The sequence below is a fragment of the Salvelinus namaycush genome, chromosome 30 (genome assembly GCF_016432855.1).
Source record: "Salvelinus namaycush isolate Seneca chromosome 30, SaNama_1.0, whole genome shotgun sequence".
Lineage (NCBI taxonomy): Eukaryota > Metazoa > Chordata > Actinopteri > Salmoniformes > Salmonidae > Salvelinus > Salvelinus namaycush.
The window spans coordinates 33,351,488-33,374,021 of record NC_052336.1 but is presented as its reverse complement, the minus strand read 5'-3'; positions in this window follow the sequence as shown (position 1 = coordinate 33,374,021).

Here is a 22,534-nt window from a genome sequence, read left to right as displayed (position 1 = left end):
GTGTTTTCGCTGTAAAACACTTAAAAAATCGGAAATATCAGCTGGATTCACAAGATGTTTGTCTTTAATTTGCTGTACACCATCGATTTTTCAGAAATGTTTTATGATGAGTATTTAGGTATTTGACGTTGGTGTCTGTAATTACTCTGGCTGCTTCGGTTCTATTTCTGAGGGTAGCTGTGATGGTAGCTGCAATGTAAAACTGATTTATACCTCAAATATGCACATTTTTCAGACAAAACATAGATTTATTGTATAACATGTTATAAGACTGTCATCTGATGAAGTTGGTTCTTGGTTAGTTAGGTTGGCTTTGTGCATGCTACCTGTGCTGTGAAAAATGTCTGTCCTTTTTTGTATTTGGTGGTGAGCTAACATAAATATATGTGGTGTTTTCGCTATAAAACATTTTAAAAATCGGACATGTTGACTGGATTCACAAGATGTGTATCTTTCATTTGCTGTATTGGACTTGTTAATGTGTGAAAGTTAAATATTTCAAAAAAATATCTTTTGAATTTCGCGCTCTGCCTTTTCAGTGGAATGTGGGAGGAGTTCCGCTAGCGGAACGCCGGAGCCAGACAGGTTAACTTCTTGAACCTATGGGGGCGCCATTTCAACTTTGTAAAATATTGTTCTCAAATTAAACTGCCTCGTACTCAATTCTTGCTCGCACAATATGCATATTATTATTACTATTGAATAGAAAACACTCTCTAGTTTCTAAAACCGTTTGAATTATTTCTCTGAGTGAAACAGAACTCATTCTGCAGCACTTTTCCTGTCAGGGAGTAAGATTTCAGAAATCGAGGTCCCTGTTCTGGGGTCAGTTTATAAGTCCCAATGTAAGCTATGGGGCTACATGCACTGCATACGTCTTCCTCTAGATGTCAGTAAGCGGGGAGAATTTGAATGGAGTGGATTGCGCAATCTGGGCCCTATATATAGACCGTGGAACGGAAGTACCGTCCTTTTCAACGGTGCGCTTGACGCATGAAGACATCACAATGGCGTCCTGCAAACGCTTTCGTTTTAGTAGTTCTATATCTCCGGTCATGTTTTTATTCGTTATAGGTGTTAAAGACATCATAAGGTAGTTAATTTAAACCGACTTAGCAGTTTATTGCGATTTTCTGGGATTTCTTTGCCATGCGCTTTCACGAGTTGGACACCACTCCAGTTGGCGGCTAACATTAGCGGCTATTTCGACCGGACAAGAGGACATCTTTCAACCCAAAGACGATTGTTCTAGAGAAAGGACACCTTGCCCAAGATTCTGATGGAAGCTCAGCTAATAGTAAGCAGTCTTTATGCTGTTAATTCGTACTTATGTTGACAAATGTCAGATAATAATTCCGCCATGAATTATGGTGCGGTCTCGCTTTAGCGCACGCTGTATGCTTGAAGTAACGTTAATTTTAAAAATGTAAGCCAGCGATTGCATTAAGAACTAATTTGTCTTTCAATTGCTGTCCAACCTGTATTTTTTAGTCAAGTTTTGGAATAGTTACTGATTAGAATAGGTGCCTCTTCAAAGATTTCTCCTGCCATTTTCTGGGCAGCTTTGCTACTTTTCTCATTGTATAACCACGATTTGTGCCGCTAAATATGCACATTTTCGAACAAACTCTATATGCATTGTGTAATATGATGTTATAGGACTGTCATCTGAAGAATTCTGAGAAGGTTAGTGAAAAAATGTATATCTTTTGGTGGTAATCGCTATGTTTGGCTTGAATCAATGCGGTTGTGATGTTTGCTATTGTGGTATGCTAATATAACGCTATATTGTGTTTTCGCTGTAAAACACTTAGAAAATCTGAAATATTGTCTGGATTCACAAGATCTGTGTCTTTCAATTGCTGTACGCTGTGTATTTTTAAGAAATGTTTTATGATGAGTAATTAGGTAATACACGTTGCTCTCTGTAGTTATTCTAGTCGAGTTGTGATGGTGGCTGCAATGGTAAACTATGATTTATACCTGAAATATGCACATTTTTCTAACAAAACATATGCTATACAATAAATATGTTATCAGACTGTCATCTGATGAATTTGTTTCTTGGTTAGTGGCTATTTATATCTTTATTTGGTCGAATTTGTGATAGCTACTGATGGAGTAAAAAACTGGTGGAGTAAAAAAAATGGTGTCTTTTGCTAACGTGGTTAGCTAATAGATTTACATATTGTGTCTTCCCTGTAAAACAATTTAAAAATCAGAAATGATGGCTGGATTCACAAGATGTGTATCTTTCATCTGGTGTCTTGGACTTGTGATTTAATGATATTTAGATGCTAGTATTTACATTTTAACATTTACATTTAAGTAATTTAGCAGACGCTCTTATCCAGAGCGACTTACAAGTTGGTGCATTCACCTTATGATGTCCAGTGGAACAACCACTTTACAATAGTGCATCTAACTCTAAGGGGGGGGGGGGGTTAGAAGGATTACTTTATCCTATCCTAGGTATTCCTTAAAGAGGTGGGGTTTCAGGTGTCTCCGGAAGGTGGTGATTGATTCCGCTGACCTGGCGTCGTGGGGGAGTTTGTTCCACCATTGGGGTGCCAGAGCAGCGAACAGTTTTGACTGGGCTGAGCGGGAGCTGTACTTCCTCAGAGGTAGGGAGGCGAGCAGGCCAGAGGTGGATGAACGCAGTGCCCTTGTTTGGGTGTAGGGCCTGATCAGAGCCTGAAGGTACGGAGGTGCCGTTCCCCTCACAGCTCCGTAGGCAAGCACCATGGTCTTGTAGCGGATGCGAGCTTCAACTGGAAGCCAGTGGAGAGAGCGGAGGAGCGGGGTGACGTGAGAGAACTTGGGAAGGTTGAACACCAGACGGGCTGCGGCGTTCTGGATGAGTTGTAGGGGTTTAATCGCACAGGCAGGGAGCCCAGCCAACAGCGAGTTGCAGTAATCCAGACGGGAGATGACAAGTGCCTGGATTAGGACCTGCGCCGCTTCCTGTGTGAGGCAGGGTCGTACTCTGCGAATGTTGTAGAGCATGAACCTACAGGAACGGGTCACCGCCTTGATGTTGGTTGAGAACGACAGGGTGTTGTCCAGGATCACGCCAAGGTTCTTAGCGCTCTGGGAGGAGGACACAATGGAGTTGTCAAGCGTGATGGCAAGATCATGGAACGGGCAGTCCTTCCCCGGGAGGAAGAGCAGCTCCGTCTTGCCGAGGTTCAGCTTGAGGTGGTGATCCGTCATCCACACTGATATGTCTGCCAGACATGCAGAGATGCGATTCGCCACCTGGTTATCAGAAGGGGGAAAGGAGAAGATTAATTGTGTGTCGTCGTCTGCATAGCAATGATAGGAGAGACCATGTGAGGATATGACAGAGCCAAGTGACTTGGTGTATAGCGAGAATAGGAGAGGGCCTAGAACAGAGCCCTGGGGGACACCAGTGGTGAGAGCACGTGGTGCGGAGACAGATTCTCGCCACGCCACCTGGTAGGAGCGACCTGTCAGGTAGGACGCAATCCAAGCGTGGGCCGCGCCGGAGATGCCCAACTCGGAGAGGGTGGAGAGGAGGATCTGATGGTTCACAGTATCAAAGGCAGCCGATAGGTCTAGAAGGATGAGAGCAGAGGAGAGAGAGTTAGCTTTAGCAGTGCGGAGCGCCTCCGTGACACAGAGAAGAGCAGTCTCAGTTGAATGACTAGTCTTGAAACCTGACTGATTTGGATCAAGAAGGTCATTCTGAGAGAGATAGCAGGAGAGCTGGCCAAGGACGGCACGTTCAAGAGTTTTGGAGAGAAAAGAAAGAAGGGATACTGGTCTGTAGTTGTTGACATCAGAGGGATCGAGTGTAGGTTTTTTCAGAAGGGGTGCAACTCTCGCTCTCTTGAAGGCGGAAGGGACGTAGCCAGCGGTCAAGGATGAGTTGATGAGCGAGGTGAGGTAGGGGAGAAGGTCTCCGGAAATGGTCTGGAGAAGAGAGGAGGGGATAGGGTCAAGCGGGCAGGTTGTTGGGCGGCCGGCCGTCACAAGACGCGAGATTTCATCTGGAGAGAGAGGGGAGAAAGAGGTCAAAGCACAGGGTAGGGCAGTGTGAGCAGAACCAGCGGTGTCGTTTGACTTAGCAAACGAGGATCGGATGTCGTCGACCTTCTTTTCAAAATGGTTGACGAAGTCATCTGCAGAGAGGGAGGAGGGGGGGGGGGGGGGGGAGGAGGATTCAGGAGGGAGGAGAAGGTGGCAAAGAGCTTCCTAGGGTTAGAGGCAGATGCTTGGAATTTAGAGTGGTAGAAAGTGGCTTTAGCAGCAGAGACAGAAGAGGAGAATGTAGAGAGGATGGAGTGAAAGGATGCCAGGTCCGCAGGGAGGCGAGTTTTCCTCCATTTCCGCTCGGCTGCCCGGAGCCCTGTTCTGTGAGCTCGCAATGAGTCGTCGAGCCACGGAGCAGGAGGGGAGGACCGAGCCGGCCTGGAGGATAGGGGACATAGAGAGTCAAAGGATGCAGAAAGGGAGGAGAGGAGGGTTGAGGAGGCAGAATCAGGAGATAGGTTGGAGAAGGTTTGAGCAGAGGGAAGAGATGATAGGATGGAAGAGGAGAGAGTAGCGGGGGAGAGAGAGCGAAGGTTGGGACGGCGCGATACCATCCGAGTAGGGGCAGTGTGGGAAGTGTTAGATGAGAGCGAGAGGGAAAAGGATACAAGGTAGTGGTCAGAGACTTGGAGGGGAGTTGCAATGAGATTAGTGGAAGAACAGCATCTAGTAAAGATGAGGTCAAGCGTATTGCCTGCCTTGTGAGTAGGGGGGAAGGTGAGAGGGTGAGGTCAAAAGAGGAGAGGAGTGGAAAGAAGGAGGCAGAGAGGAATGAGTCAAAGGTAGACGTGGGGAGGTTAAAGTCACCCAGAACTGTGAGAGGTGAGCCATCCTCAGGAAAGGAGCTTATCAAGGCGTCAAGCTCATTGATGAACTCTCCAAGGGAACCTGGGGGGCGATAAATGATAAGGATGTTAAGCTTGAAAGGGCTGGTAACTGTGACAGCATGGAATTCAAAGGAGGCGATAGACAGATGGGTCCGGGGAGAAAGAGAGAATGTCCACTTGGGGGAGATGAGGATCCCAGTGCCACCACCCCGCTGACCAGAAGCTCTCGAAGCTTACTTGTGACGCTATGCTAGGCTATGCTAGTAGCTTTTCTACTGATGGGGGTGCTCCCGGATCCGGGTTTGGGAGGTGTTAGAGGTTAAAGTGGCTAGTGATACATTTTTTACATCAATTCCCATTATTAAAGTGGCTGGAGTTGAGTCAGTATGTTGGCAGCAACCACTCAACGAGTGGTGGCTGTTTAACAGTCTGATGGCCTTGAGATAGAAGCTGTTTTTCAGTCTCTCGGTCCCTGCTTTGATGCACCTGTACTGACCTCGCCTTCTGGATGATAGCGGGGTGAACAGGCAGTGGCTCGGGTGGTTGTTGTCCTTGATGAGCTTTATGGCCTTCCTGTGACCTCACTCAATGTGAGGTTATTTTCCTGACACCACAGTCCGAGGGCCCTCACCTCCTCCCTGTAGGCCGTCTCGTCGTTGTTGGTAATCAAGCCTACCACTGTAGTGTCGTCCGCAAACTTGATGATTGAGTTGGAGGCGTGCATGGCCACGGAGTCGTGGGTGAACATTGAGTACAGGAGAGGGCTCAGAACGCACCCTTGTGGAGCCCCAGTGTTGAGGATCAGCGGGGTGGAGATGTTGTTACCTATTCTCACCACCTGGGGGCGGCCCGTCAGGAAGTCCAGTACCCAGTTGCACAGGGCGGGGTCGTGACCCAGGGTCTCAAGCTTGATGAGAAGTTTGGAGGGTACTATGGTGTTAAATGCTGAGCTGTAGTTGATGAACAGCATTCTCACGTAGGTATTCCTCTTGTCCAGATGGGTTAGGGCAGTGTGCAGTGTGGTTGTGATTGCGTCGTCTGTGGACCTATTGGGCCGGTAAGCAAATTGGAGTGGGTCTAGGGTGTCAGGTTTGGTGGAGGTGATATGGTCCTTGACTAGTCTCTCAAAGCACTTCATGATGATGGAAGTGAGTGCTACGGGGCGGTAGTCGTTTAGCTCAGTTACCTTAGCTTTCTTGGGAACAGGAACAATGGTGGCCCTCTTGAAGCATGTAGGGACAGCAGACTGGGATAAGGATTGATTGAATATGTCCGTAAACACACCAGCCAGCTGGTCTGTGCATGCTCTGAGGACGCGGCTGGGGATGCCGTCTGGGCCTGCAGCCTTGCGAGGGTTAATTAAAACTTCTTCTTGGTCACAATCCCGGATCCGGGAGCACCCCCATCAGTAAAAAAGCTGACTAGCATAGCCTAGCATAGCGTCACAAGTAAATACTAGCATCTAAATATCATTAAATCACAAGTCCAAGACACCAGATGAAAGATACACATCTTGTGAATCCAGCCATCATTTCTGATTTTTAAAATGTTTTACAGGGAAGACACAATATGTAAATCTATTAGCTAACCACGTTAGCAAAAGACACCACTTTTTTTACTCCACCAGTTTTTTTCTGCATAGGTAGCTATCACAAATTCGACCAAATAAAGATATAAATAGCCACTAACCAAGAAACAACTTCATCAGATGACAGTCTGATAACATATTTATTGTATAGCATATGTTTTGTTAGAAAAATGTGCATATTTCAGGTATAAATCATAGTTTACCATTGCAGCTACCATCACAACTCTCACCAAAGCGACTAGAATAACTACAGAGAGCAACGTGAATTACCTAAATACTCATCATAAAACATTTCTGAAAAATACACAGCGTACAGCAAATGAAAGACAAAGATCTTGTGAATCCAGCCAATATTTCAGATTTTTTAAGTGTTTTACAGCGAAAACACAATATAGCATTATATTAGCTTACTACAATAGCCAACCACACAACAGCATTGATTCAAGCCAAAAATAGCGATAACGTATAAACCAGCAAAAGATATTAATTTTTTCACTGACCTGCTCAGAATTCTTCAGATGACAGTCCTATAACATCATATTACACAATACATATAGAGTTTGTTCGAAAATGTGCATATTTAGCGGCACAAATCGTGGTTATACAATATGAATAGTAGCCAAAATGCAAACAATGTCGGGAGAAATCTTGGGAGAGGCACCTATTCTAATCGATAACTAATCATAAACTTGACTAAAAAATACAGGTTGGACAGCAAATGAAAGATACATTAGTTCTTAATGCAATCGCTGTGTTACATTTTTAAAATTAACGTTACTACCACATACAGCGTGCGTTAAAGCGAGACCGCACCGAAATTAATGGCGGATTATGCATTTTTCAACAGAACAACGAATTAACAGCATAAATAGTTCTTACTTTTTGATGAACTCCCATCAGAATTTTGGGCAAGGTGTCCTTAGTCCAAAAGAATCGTTGCTTGGTTGTAGATTGTCCTCTTCTACGTTCGAATTAGCAGTAAACATTAGCCATGTGGCAAAGACGTGTCCGACTCCCTAGAACGCAACACAAATAAATACCCGAAAATCGCAATATACTGACATAAACTGATATAACTCGGTTTAAAATAACAACATTATGATGTCTTTAACACCTATATCGAATAGAGACGGATATATCTAAGAGCTATAACCGGAGCTTTCTAGTACGACATGCCAAGGTCCTTCCTGCGTCATGGCGAAAAGGGGAAAGAGGGTACACCACGTTGCCAGCCTATTTATAGGCCTTCAGATCTGCCTAGAGACTCCATTTCAATTCTCACTATTCGCTGACATCCAGGGGAAGGCGTATGCAGTGCATCTCAACCAATAGAAGACAGGCAAATTAATAAACTGACCTGGGAACAGCTTGCAGAATTCAGCATTCTCACATAGGAAAAAGGCTCCAACTCGAGTTCTGTTTTACTCACAGATATAATTCAAACGGTTTTAGAAACTAGAGAGTGTTTTCTATCCAATAGTAATAATAATATGCATATTGTACGAGCAAGAATTGAGTACGAGGCAGTTTAATTTGGGAACGAAATTATTACAAAGTGCAAACAGCACCCCCTATTGACAAAAGTTAATGCAATCGCCGTGTTAGAATTCTAAAAATAACTTCATTACGACATCCAGCTTAGTTATAGCGAGAGAGTACCCAAAAGCTGGGCGCAAACGACTAGCACAACATGTTCGACAGATATATGAAATAGCATCATAAAATGGGTCCTACTTTTGCTGATCTTTCATCAGAATATTGTACAAGGGGTCCTTTGTCCAGAACAATCGTTGTTTGGATTTAGAACGGCCTTTTTCCCTCTCGATTTAGCAAGCACACTTGCCAAGTGGCGCAAATCTCTCCATGTCAACAAACGGAAGAGAACGGAACACGGCAAAACTCCCCAAAAAATTTCAATAATCTGATTCAACTATATTGAAAAAACATACTTTACGATGATATTGTCACATGTATCAAATAAAATCAAAGCCGGAGATAGTAGTCGCCTATAACGACAGCTTTTCAGAAGGCAATCCCCGGTTCCTTCTCGCGCCTTCCTGAAAACAGGAAATGGGTGACACGTCATTCCAAGAGGATTTATTCCAACTCAGACCAAGATAAACACTCCATTTCTTCTCTCACTGCCTCTTGACATCTAGGGGAAGGTGTATGACGTGCATGTATACTAATACGTATCATGCCCATTTATAGGCAGGACCTAGAACAGAGCATAGTTTTCAGACTTTCCACTTCCTGGTCAGGAAGTTTGTGCCAAATGAGTTCTGTTTTACTCACAGATATAATTCAAACGGTTTTAGAAACTAGAGAGTGTTTTCTATCCAATAGTAATAATAATATGCATATTGTACGAGCAAGAATTGAGTACGAGGCCGTTTAAATTGGGCACGATTTCCCCCCAAAGTGAAAACAGCGCCCTCTGTCCTCAACAGGTTTTAAGGAAAGAAAAGTATCTAGTCAGTTGTAGAACTGAATATGTTAAACTGAAATGTGTCTTCCACATTTAACCCAACCCCTCTGAATCAGATAGGTGCAGGGGCTGTCTTTATCAACATCCACATCTTCAGCACCCAGGAAACAGCAGGTTAGGTTAACTGCCTTGCAGAAAGACATATTTTTATCTTGTCAGCTCGGGATTTGATCCAGCAACATTCCGGTTACTGGCCCAACACTCTAACCGCTAGGCTACCTGGGTTGTTTGGATTCTGTATACGTACACATCACTGACAATCTGAAATGGTCCCCCCACACAGACAGTGTGGTGAAAAAGGTGCAACAGTGCCTCTTCAACCTGAAGAAATTCGGCTTGGCCCCAAAGACCCTCTAATTTTTACAGATGCACAATTGAGAATATCCTTTCGGGCTGTATCACCGCCTGGTATGGCAGCTCCACTGCCCGCAACCACTGTGCAACCAGGGTGGTGTGGTCTGCCCAACACGTCACTGGGGGCACACTGCCTGCCCTCCAGTACACCTACAGCACCGATGTCACAGGAAGGTCAAAAAGATCATCAAGGGCATCAACCACCTGAGCCACTGTCTGTTCACCCCACTATCATCCAGAAGGCGAGTTCATTACAGGTGCATCACATCAAAATGTATTTGTCACATGCGCCGAATACAACAAGTGTAGACTTTACCGTGAAATGCTTACTTACAAGCCCTTAACCAACAGTGTAATTCAAGAAGAATGAAATATTTACCAAGTAGACTAAAATAAAAGGTAATAATAAAAAGTAACAATAAGAATAAGTGAGCGGGGGTACAGGCTAGTTGAAGTAATCTGTACATGTAGGCGGGGGCGAAGTGAGTATGCATAGGTAACAAACAAACAGCGAGTAGCAGCATTATACAAAAGGGAGGGGGGGTCAATGTAAATTGTCCAGTGGCGATTTTATGAATTGTTGAGCAGTCTTATGGCTTGGGGGTAGAAGCTGTTGAAGAGCTTTTTGATCCTGGACTTGGCGGTCCGGTACCGCTTGCCGTGCGGTAGCAGAGAAAACAGTCTATAACTTGGGTGACTGGAGTCTCTGACAATTTTATGGGCCTTCCTCTGACACCGCCTATTATATAGGTCCTGGATGGCAGGAAGCTTGGCCCCAGTGATGTACTGGGCCATTTGCACTACCCTCTGTAGCGCCTTATGGTCAGATATCGAGCAGTTGCCATACCAGGCAGTGATGCAACCGGTCAGGATGCTCTCGATGGTGCAGCTGTAGAACCTTTTGAGGAACTGGGGACACATGACAAATCTTTACAGTCTCCTGAAAGGGAAAAGGTTTTGTCGTGCCCTCTTCATGACTGTCTAGGTATGTTTGGACCATGATAGTTCATTGGTGATGTGGAGACCAAGGAACTTGAACCTCTCGACCCGCTCCAATACAGCCCCATCGATGTTAATGGGGGCCTGTTCGGCCCGCCTTTTCCTATAGTCCACGATCAGCTCCTTTGTCTTGCTCACGTTGAGGGAGTAGTTGTTGTCCTGGAACCACACTGCCAGTTCTCTGACCTCTTCCCTATAGGCCGTCTCATCATTGTCGGTGATCAGGCCTACCACTGTTGTGTCGTCAGCAAACTTAATGATGGTGTTGGGGTCATGTTTGGCCACGCAGTCGTGGGTGAACAGGGAATACAGGAGGGGACTAAGTACATGTGGCAGAAGAGTTGTTGCCTACTCTTACCATCTGGGGGCGGCCCGTCTGGAAGTACAGGATCCAGTTGCAGAGGGAGGTGTTTAGTCCCAGAGTCCTTAGCTTAGTGATGAGCTTCGTGGGCACTATGGTGTTGAACGCTGAGCTGTAGTCAATTAACAGCATTCTCACATAGGTGTTCCTTTTTTCCAGGTGAGAAAGGGCAGTGTGTCATCTGAGATTGCGTCGTCTGTGGATCTTTTGGGACGGTATGTGAATTGGAGTGGGTCTAGGGTGTCCGGGAGGATGCTGTTGATGTGAGCCATGACCAGCCTTTCAAAGCACTTCATGGCTACCGAAGTGAGTGCCACGGGGCGGTAATCATTTAGGCAGGTTACCTTCACTTCCTTGGGCACAGGAACTAAGGGGGTATGCTTGAAACATGTAGGTATTACAGACTCGGTCAGGGAGAGGTTGAAAATGTCAGTGACGACACTTGACAGTTGGTCCGCACATGCTTTGAGCACAAGGTAATCTGGTAATCTGTCTGGCCCAGCGGCTTTGTGAATGTTGACCAGTTTAAAGGATTTGTTCACCATGGCTACCGAGAGCGTCATCACACAGTCATCAAAACAGCTGGTGCTCTCGTGCATGCTTCATTGTTGCTTGCCTCAAAGTGAGCATAAAAGGCATTTAGCTCGTCTGGTATGCTCGCGTCACTGGGCATCTCGCATCTGGGTTTCCCTTTGTAGTCCGTAATAGTTTTTAAGCCCTGCCACATCTGACGAGCATCAAAGCAGGTGTAGTAGGATTCATTCTTAACCTTTCACGAGCCTCAACCCCGGATCCGGGAGCACCCCCCACCCCCCCCCACACTGATTAGCATCGCTAGCATAGCGTCACAATTAAATAGTAGCATCTAAATATCATTAAATCACAAGTCCAAGACACCTAATGAAAGATACAGATCTTGTGAATAAAGCCACCATTTCAGATTTTTAAAATGTTTTACAGGGAAGACACAATATGTAAATCTATTAGCTAAACACGTTAGCAAAAGACACCATTTTTCTTTGTCCACCATTTTCTCTCTCCACCAGTAGCTATCACCAATTCGGCTAAACTAAGATATTGATAGCCACTAACCAGGAAAAAACCTCATCAGATGACAGTCTGATAACATATTTATGGTATAGGATAGGTTTTGTTAGAAAAATGTGCATATTTCAGGTATAAATCATAGTTTGCCATTGCAGCCACCATCACAAATCTCACCAAAGCGACTAGAATTACTACAGAGAGCAACTTGTATTACCAATTTACTCATCATAAAACATTTCTTAAAAATACACAGCACATAGCAATGGAAAGACACAGATCTTGTGAATTCAGACAACATTTCAGATTTTCTAAGTGTTTTACGGCGAAAACACAATAAATCGTTATATTAGCATACCACATATGCAAACGTTACCCGAGCACTGATTCAAGCCAAAGAGAGCGATATCGTTATCATCGCCAAAATATATTAATTTTTTCACTAACCTTCTCAGAATTCTTCCGATGACACTCCTGTAACATCATATTACAACATACATATAGAGTTTGTTCGAAAATGTGCATATTTAGCCACCAAAATCATGGTTAGACAATGATAAAAGTAGCCCAGCTGGTCAGAAAATGTCGTGCGCCATATTAGACAGTGATCTAGTCTTATACATAAATACTCATAAACTTGACTAAAAAATACAGGGTGGACAGCGATTGATAGACAATTTAATTCTTAATACAATCGCTGAATTACATTTTTTAAATTATCCTTACTTTTCAATACAGGTTGCGCCAAGCGAAGCTATAGCAAACAAAATGGCGGCATAAGCGTTTAACATTTTTCGATAGAAACACGATTTATCATCATAAATTGTTCTTACTATGAGCTGTTCTCCCATCAGAATCTTGGGCAATGAATCCTTTCTTGGGTCTAATCTTCTTTTGGTCGAAAGATGTCCACTTGTCCGTCGAAATGCCCACTAACGTACGACCGGGACCCCGAAACGTGCCCAGCGCTTCATAGTGTATTACAAAGCAATGCCTCAAAATCGCACTAAACGGATATAAATTGCTATAAAACGGTTTAAATTAACTACCTTATGATGTTTTTAACACCTATAACGAGTAAAAACATGACCTGAGAAATATTACTGGCTAAACAAAAGCTTGGAAGGAGGCGAGTCCGACATCCTTCGTGCGCCAGGCGCAGGCAGCAAAGGGAAGCTACTTCCGGTATTTGCTGTTTTATACAGCCCCTGATTGCGCAATCGACTCCATTCAAAGCGTCATCACGTACTGACATCCAGGGGAAGACGTAAGAAGTGTCTGTTTCTCCATAGCATTTACACGGACCTTTAAACTGACTCCAGATCAGGGGCCAAGATGTCTGAAATCTGACTCCCTATCATGAAAAGTGCTGTAGATTGAGTTCTGTTTCACTCAGAGACAAAATTCCAACGGCTATAGAAACTAGAGAGTGTTTTCTATCCAATAATAATAATAATATGCATATTGTACGAGCAAGAATTGAGTAGGAAGCCGTTTAATCTGTAGAGCAAATTATGCTAATGCGAAACAGCACCCCCTATAGTGGCAAGAAGTTAACTTCTTGCCGCACGGATCCCTTTAGCGAGATCATTTTCGTAAACAACCGCTGAATTGCAGAGCGGCAAATTTTAAAAAAATACTAAAAATATTTATAATCATGAAATATACCAAAACACAGCTTAGCTTGTTGTTAATCCACCTATCGTGTCAGATTTTGAAAATATGCTTTACAGCGAAAGCAATCCAAGCTTTTGTGAGACGGGATTGAGACGGAATCTAAAACAAAAATCCTGAAAATCACATTGTATGATTTTTAAGTAATTAATTTGCATTTTATTGCATGACTTAAGTATTTGATACATCAGAAAAGCAGAACTTAATATTTGGTAGGAAAAGTAGGAAAACCTGCAAAATCGGCAGTGTATCAAATACTTATTCTCCACACTGTATATATACATATATATACATATGTGTATATATGTATATATACATATATATATATACATATGTGTATATATATATTTTCCCCAGAACATTAACCATGTGTGTTCTCTTGTTGTGTACTGTTCTGTCGTTTTGACCCAATGATTCATCTGACAAAGAAAGAACTTTGCGTGTTGCAGGTCCAGGCATGGATCAAAGCTGGCGAGACAATACATGACATCATAAAGAGATATGCTGGACCCTATGTCAGAGAGGTGTTTTTGGGACCACATCGTGTCTTTTGTCCTGCTAATAGCCCTTGCGAAAAACAAGTGTTTGAAAACATGTTTTCAGAATTCCTCCAGCGCCGACAGACAAGTTCCTTACTTTTTCACCCTTCCACTTGCCTCTTACATTTTTGCGTTAATGTTGCAAGTAGTTGGTTGGAATTTTGGGTAGAGCAGACATGTCCATATATTTGTGTTAGCTGCATGTGTGACATAACTCCACCAGTCCAATTTAAGATATAATTTACAAATATTATACAGTGTCTTTGTAACGGTTTTCTTCCAGGGGTGAAGGAGAGGACCAAAGTGCAGCGCGGCTAGTGTTAAACATGTTTAATAAATAACAAGTGAAACACTACAAACAACAATACAAAATAACAAATGTGCAAAAACCGACACAGACCTATCTGGTGCAGACAATCACAGAGACAGGAAACAAACACCCACAAAATCCCAACACAAAACAAGCCTCCTATATATGATTCTCAATCAGGGACAACGATTACCATCTGCCTCTGATTGAGAACCATATTAGGCTGGACATAGAAACAGACAAACTAGACACACAACATAGAATTCCCACCCAGCTCACGTCCTGACCAACACTAAACAAGCAAAACACATAATAACTCTGGTCAGGACGTTACAGTACCCCCCTCCTGAGGTGCGGACTCCGAACGCACCCCTACAACTCAAGAGGAGGGTCTGGGTGGGCATCTGTCCGCGGTGGCGGCTCCGGCGGTGGATGAGGACACCACTCCACCACTGTCTTTGTCCCCCTCCTTAGCGTCCTTTGAGTGGCGACCCTCGCCCACGACCTTAGCCTAAAAATCCTCCCCAAGGCCCCCACATGATTTTGGAGGTAGCTCAGGACAGAGAGGTAGCTCAGGACAGAGAGGTAGCTCAGGACAGAGGGGCAGCTCCGGACTGAGTGGCAGCTCCGGACTGAGTGGCAGCTCCGGACTGAGTGGCAGCTCCGGACTGAATGGCAGCTCCGGACTGAGTGGCATCTCCGGACTGAGTGGCATCTCCGGACTGAGTGGCAGCTCCGGACTGTAGGGCAGCTCATGACTGTAGGGCAGCTCATGACTGTAGGGCAGCTCATGACCGTAGGGCAGCTCATGACCGTAGGGCAGCTCATGACCGTAGGGCAGCTCATGACCGTAGGGCAGCTCATGACCGTAGGACAGCTCATGACCGTAGGACAGCTCATGACCGTAGGGCAGCTCATGACCGTAGGGCAGCTCATGACCGTAGGGCAGCTCATGACTGTCTGACGGCTCTGGACGCTCATGGCTGACTGACGGCTCCGGCAGATCCTGTCTGGTTGGCGGCTCTGGCAGATCCTGTCTGGTTGGCGGCTCTGGCAGATCCTGTCTGGTTGGCGGCCCTGGCAGATCCTGACTGACGAATGGCTCTAGCGGCTCCTGACTGACGAACGGCTCTGACGGCTCGGGACAGACGGGCGGCTCTAACGGCTCGGGACAGACGGATGGCTCAGACGGCGCTGGGGAGACGGATGGCTCAGATGGCGCTGGGGAGACGGATGGCTCAGATGGCGCTGGGGAGACGGATGGCTCAGATGGCGCTGGGGAGACGGATGGCTCAGATGGCGCTGGGGAGACGGATGGCTCAGATGGCGCTGGGGAGACGGATGGCTCCGATGGCGCTTGGCAGACGGCCAGCTCTGACGGCGTTGGGCAGACGGACAGTTCAGACGGCGTTGGGCAGACGGACAGTTCAGACGGCGTTGGGCAGACGGGCAGTTCAGGCGCCGCTGGGCAGACGGGCAGTTCAGGCACCGCTGGGCAGACGGCAGACTCTGGCCGGCTGAGACGCACTATAGGCCTGATGCGTGGTGCCGGAACTGGAGGTACCGGGCTGAGGGCACGCACCTCAGGGCGAGTGCGGGGAGGAGGAACAGGGCTCTGGAGATGCACTGGAAGCCTGGTGCGTGGTGTAGGCACTGGTGGTACTGGGCTGGGGCGGGAAGGTGGCGCCGGATATACCGGACCGTGAAGGAGGACACGCGCTCTTGAGCACCGAGCCTCCCCAACCTTACCAGGTTGAATGGTCCCCGTAGCCCTGCCAGTGCGGCGAGGTGGAATAGCCCGCACTGGGCTATGCAGGCGAACCGGGGACACCACCTGTAAGGCTGGTGCCATGTACGCCGGCCCGAGGAGACGTACTGGAGGCCAGATATGTTGGGCCGGCTTCATGGCACCCGGCTCGATGCCCAACCTAGCCCTACCAGTGTGGCAAGGTGGAATAGCCCGCACTGGGCTAAGCACGCGTACTGGGGACACCGTGCGCTCCATCGCATAACACGGTGTCTGACCAGTACGACGCCCTCTCACTCCACGGTTAGCCCGGGGAGTTGGCTCAGGTATCCAACCCGGCTTCGCCACACTCCCCTTTAGCCCCCCCCCCAAGAAATTTTTGGGTGAGCCTCTCGGGTTTCCAGCCACTCTGCCTTGCAAGCGCCTCATAATCCCGCCTCTCCGCTTTTGATGCCTCCAGCTCCGCTTTGGGACGGCGACACTCCTCTGGCTCTGCCCAGGGTCCTTCTCCGTCCAGAATCTCCTCCCATGTCCATTCCTCCTTGTACCCCTGCTGCTGTCGCTGCTGCCCGTTGCCATGCTGCTTGGTCCGGGTATGGTGGGTGTTTCTGTAACGGTTTTCTTCCAGGGGTGAAGGAGAGGACCAAAGTGCAGCGCGGCTAGTGTTAAACATGTTTAATAAATAACAAGTGAAACACTACAAACAACAATACAAAATAACAAATGTGCAAAAACCGACACAGACCTATCTGGTGCAGACAATCACAGAGACAGGAAACAAACACCCACAAAATCCCAACACAAAACAAGCCTCCTATATATGATTCTCAATCAGGGACAACGATTACCATCTGCCTCTGATTGAGAACCATATTAGGCTGGACATAGAAACAGACAAACTAGACACACAACATAGAATTCCCACCCAGCTCACGTCCTGACCAACACTAAACAAGCAAAACACATAATAACTCTGGTCAGGACGTTACAGCCTTGCAAAAGTATTCTCCCTCCTTGGCGTTTTTCCTATTTTGTTGCGTTACAACCTGTAATTTAAATGAATTTTTATTTTGGATTTCATGTAATGGCATTCACAAAATAGTCCAAATTGGTTAAGTGAAATGTAAAAAATGTACTTGTTTAAAAAAATCTATAATAATTTAAATGAAAAAGTGATGTGTGCAATGTATTGACCCACTTTGCTATGAAGTCCCTGAATAAGATCTGGTGCCACCAATTACATTCAGTAGTCACATAATTAGTTTAAAACCTTTACTTAATACCCATCCCGGATCCGGGAGCATCCTCATCAAAAAAGCTGACTAGCCTAGCCTAACGGGACAGGGATATCATATAATATAATTTTCATGAAATCACAAGTCCAATACAGCAAATGAAAGATAAACATATTGTGAATCCAGCCATCATTTCCGATTTTTAAAATGTTTTACAGCGAAAACACAATATGTATTTCTATTAGCTAACCACAATAGCCAAAGACTCAACCGCATATTTTCACCATGTTTCTACCGCATAGGTAGCTATCACAAAACCGACCAAATAGAGATAAAATTAGTCACTAACCAAGAAACAACTTCATCAGATGACAGTCTTATAACATGTTATACAATACATTACTAAATACAATACTAAAGCAACACTCGAGTGGTTAAAACTTGTTTGGGATAGGGGGCAGCATTTTCACTTTTGGATGAGTAGCATGCACAGAGTGAACTGCCTCCTACTCAGTCCCAGCTGCTAATATATGCATATTATTATTATTAGTATTGGATAGAAACCACTCTGAAGTTTCTAAAACTGTTTGAATGATGTCTGTGAGTATAACAGAACTCATATGGCAGGCAAAAACCTGAGAAAAAATCCAAACAGGAAGTGGGAAATCTGAGGTTTGTAGTTTTTGAACTCACCCCTATCGAATACACAGTGGGATATGGGTTATTTCTCGCTTGCTAAGGCTTCCACTAGATGTCAACCGTCTTTAGAATGTGATTTCAGGCTGCTCATGTGAAGGGGGGCCGGATGTTTTACTAAGGGGTCTGCCTACAGTTCTCGTTCTCAGTCACACGCTTTCACTTGAGAGGTTGCTCTCGTTCCAGTGCAATTCTACAGACAATGGAATTCTCCGGTTGGAACAGTATTGAACTTTTATGATAAAAACATCCTAAAGATTGATTCTATACTTAGTTTGCCAAGTTTCTTCGACCTGTAATATACCTTTTTGAACGTTTCGTCCGAATGGACCAGATTGCGCTTTTGGATTGTTTACCAAACTCCCTAACAAAAGAAGCTATTGGACATAAATGGACATTATCGAACAAAATAAGCATTTATTGTGGAACTGCGACTCCTGGGAGTGCATTCTGATGAAGATCATCAAAGGTAAGTGAATATTTATATATGAATAATATGAATAATGTTGACTACCCAACATGGCGGATATTTCTCTGGCTGGTTTGGGCTCTGAGAGCCGTTCTCAGATTATGCTTTTTCCATAAAGTTTTTTTGAAATCTGACACAGCGGTTGCATTAAGGAGAAGTGTATCTAAAGTTTCATGTATAATAGCTGTATTTTCATCAACATTTATTATGAGTATTTATGTGAATTCATGTGGCTCTCTGCAATATCACTGCATGTTTTGGAACTACTGAATCTAACACGCCAATGTAAAATAAGATTTTTGGATATAAAAATGAACTTTACTGAACAAAACATACAGGTATTGTGTAACATGAAGTCCTATGAGTGTCATCTGATGAAGTTCATCAAAGGTTAGTGATTAATTTTATCTCTATTTGTGCTTTTTGTGACTCCTCTCTTTGGCGGGAAAAATGGCTGGGTTTATCTGTGACTTGGTGGTGACCTAACAATCGTTTGTGGAGCTTTCGCTGTAAAGCATTTTTGAAATCAGACACTGTGGCTGGAATAAAGAGAATTGTATCTTTAAAATGGTGCCTAATACTTGTATGTTTGAGAAATTTGATTTATGAGATTTCTGTTGATTTTTATTTGGCGCCCTGCAATTTTATTGGCTGTTGGCGAGGGGTCCCGTTGGAACGGGGTTCCGCCCAGTCCTAAACAGGTTAAGGGGAAACATTTACATGTATTGGAATGGCCTAGTCAAATCCCAGACTTCAATCCATTTGACAATTGGTGGTATGACCTAAAGATTGCTGTACACCAGCGGAACCCATCCAACTTGAAGGAGCTGGAGCAGTTTTGCCTTGAAGCATGGGGAAAAAATCCCAGTGGCTGGATTTGCCAAGCTTAAAGAGACATACCCAAGAGACTTGCAGCTGTAATTGCTGCAAAAGGTGGCTCTACAAAGTATTCACTTTAGGGGGGATGAATGGTTATGCACACTCAAGTTTTCTGTTTTTTGTCTTATTTGTTGTTTGTTGTTTGTTTCACAAAAAAAGATATTTTGCATCTTCAAATTGGTAGGCATGTTGTGTAAATCAATTGATACAACCCGACAAAAATCTATTTTAATTCCAGGTTTTAAGGCAACAAAATAGGGAAAATGCCAAGGGGAGTGAAGACTTTCGCAGCCATTGTAAATAATTCTAAATAACAAACTGGCTTTATTTACAAATTAGTAACAATGTCTCACCCCATGTTCAAGAATTGCCTTTATCTCGCACATTTTATCTTATTTGAAAACGAAATCATCTCCAAAATATTGTTATTTTTTAAGGGAAGTGATTATTATTATTATTATTTATTTTGAATTATATTAAAGCCCTGCGGATAGTCTCACAGATATATTATTAACCCTGTTATTAGCAGGACAATATATATTGGTCATGGCTCCCGAGTGGCGCACAATGGGATTGCCTTACAGTTCTCCAGCTGTTTCCACTGAAAGAGTGCGAGGTTCAAGGCACGAGGGCAGGGGGCACGGGATGGGCCGCAGAGCCGCGCACAGAAGAGCCCATGGGGAAGGGCGGAGGAGGAATGGGGAGTGGGGATAGACCACCACCCCGCCACACTGGCAACACTTTTTCTACTCCTTCCTCCCCGTCGAGGAATTGAACTCCCGTCTCCCGCGTGCCCATATTCTCTAGTACAGCCATTATTGAAGGCTATCAAATGCTTCTCAAAGATGCCCTCTGGTGGTCAAACTAGCACTAATGGTACCAGTGGTAAACACTTTAATAAAGTGCCATAGAATTCTGCGGCACCATGCAAGCAGCGCCGCAGTACACTGCAACTTTTAAAGGACGCACCACTGTATGTACAAAAAGTGCTGTAATTACTAAACGGTTCACCTGACATGGATAAAATATGGATCAAATTATAGCTGATGGTCTGCACTTTAACCTCATAGTCATTGTATCATTTCAAATCTAAAGTGCAGGAGTACCGAGCCAAAACAACCAATAATGTGTCACTGTCCCAATACTTTTGGAGCTCACTGTATTCCTCGGCAGGGTATGCAAACCATGGAACTTTGGCTGTGAAGGCATGGTCAATCCGTATAGGGCTGTGATCTCGTTTGGGGGAGATAAAACAAAGGAGCCCCATTTAATGAAGGGAGACTGAAGTGTGCCGAGGGGCAATTTGCACGTGGAGTTTGGCAAAAGTGGGCATGATTTGTTGACCTCATTTTTTCCCTAACCCAATCTTCATTTACTCGTTGTGATGCACTGGGGTTCCAAACTCTGTTTTAGACAAGACCCCCCCACCCCACACACTCAAAAGCAACACAGTGTGTGTGATGCCAAGGTTTCCGCCTTCAAGAGATTGCTTGCAAAGCACCCATTTCTCTGCCTTGCAATTGACTCCCCATCGATTGGAAAAGGTGAGATATTCTTTGGCGCCCTGATAACATGGTTGGGGTTAATTCAAAGGCTCTTAGTGCTGACCTTAAGTCAATTTGGGGACCACCGGCGCCAGGTCATTCAGATACTCCACTCCAGCCCCATTCATGAATGGGGAGTTTTTGTGTATTCACAGATCTAAGGAGGAAATGGAGAGCGATAGACTTTGACTTTAGATGCCCTTTATTGAATTAGCAAACAGACACTGTCAATAAATCAAAAAAAAAAAGTTGAATACATGATATGCTTAACCATTGAAATGGCAATGCAACTTTAAACAGGATATCAAACTGTCACCACAGCTAAACATATAAAATATAATAATAACGTCATTCACAAGGTTAAATGCTTTCTCTTGATCTAAAGATACCAGCACAGCAAATGTAGGCTACACCCACCCGTCATTGGTGAAATGACCAAATATAGTCTTCCTAACTGTAGATTGTACAATATAGACTTCAATCCTCCTACACACTAGGCTGTTTCAATCTTTATGGCCACAGAAACACACTTGGCAGTGTTTCCACGACAACTTGTCAATGAAGTTAATTTTGTCAGTTGTGTCATTTCCCTCTGAAAAATGTTTTACTACATGCTTTCTCACGAGCATTCTGTTCTGCACAAAGTGGTTTTTGTGAGCCATTCATTGGTAGTACACTCGTGCCACATCTACCAAATAGAACCTGACAAGACACCTCTGTACCACTGAAGTGGGAATAGTGGGTTAACAGTCATTTTCCATTTTTAATGCTTCATAAATATTCACCAGACAGTTCATGAATTAGTTACTGCATATTTATAGTGAGTAAAATATCAATTAACATATCAGTCAAACCTTTGTGAGATTTCCAACTGGTGGCGTGGTAAGAGAGAATAATCATTCCCTCTTTGGTCCTTAAGTCATGCTCCGGACTTTCACGATGGCACTCAAAATTAACCATTTCCATTCCTTTCAACAATGCATTATTCATATATCAGCTCATTAATTACTCACACCTTTAAGACGAGGACTGTGGAATTGGCATTGAAAGAGGCACTGTGCCTGGGCCCTGGATGCAATCGTCTTGATTTCCAGTCAAAGCATGTGGGAGGAAAGAGATGTGGGAGGGAGTTAATCGCAGGGTTCCAGAGGGAAGAGGTTATGTGGGTAAATTATAAATGTGAGTGACAGAGAGTCAGACTGTGTCGCTAAAAGGGCTGACGGGGTGTCTCTATTCTTTATCAAGGGCCCTGCTCCTGACCAATCCCACGACATAAACAGTGCATGTCACAACTAGCAAAAAAAGAATGCCCTCTTTGGTGTGAAGTTCCAATATGGTGATTGGAATAATTTAGTTTTTCCTACCACAGTGATGGAGCCATTGAAGTAATGCACAGGGACATGAGGGACATTTTTGCGTAATTTCCGGTTACAACTTGCAGACTTGTTTACGTGCTACTGTGCGTTTTGTTGCCAGCCTTACTTTGCTACCTGACAACTTTACGGTTTTTACTTTTTAAGCTGGAAAAAATGGCTGTGGTTATTGTGGTTTTGTGGTGACCTAACATAATCGTTTGTAGTGCTTTCGCTGAAAAGCCGATTTGAAATCGGACACTTTGGTGGGATTAACAACAAGATTACCTTTAAAATGATATAAGACACATGAATGTCTGAGGAATTTTAATTATGAGATTTCTGTTTTTTTAATTTGGCGCCCTGCACTTC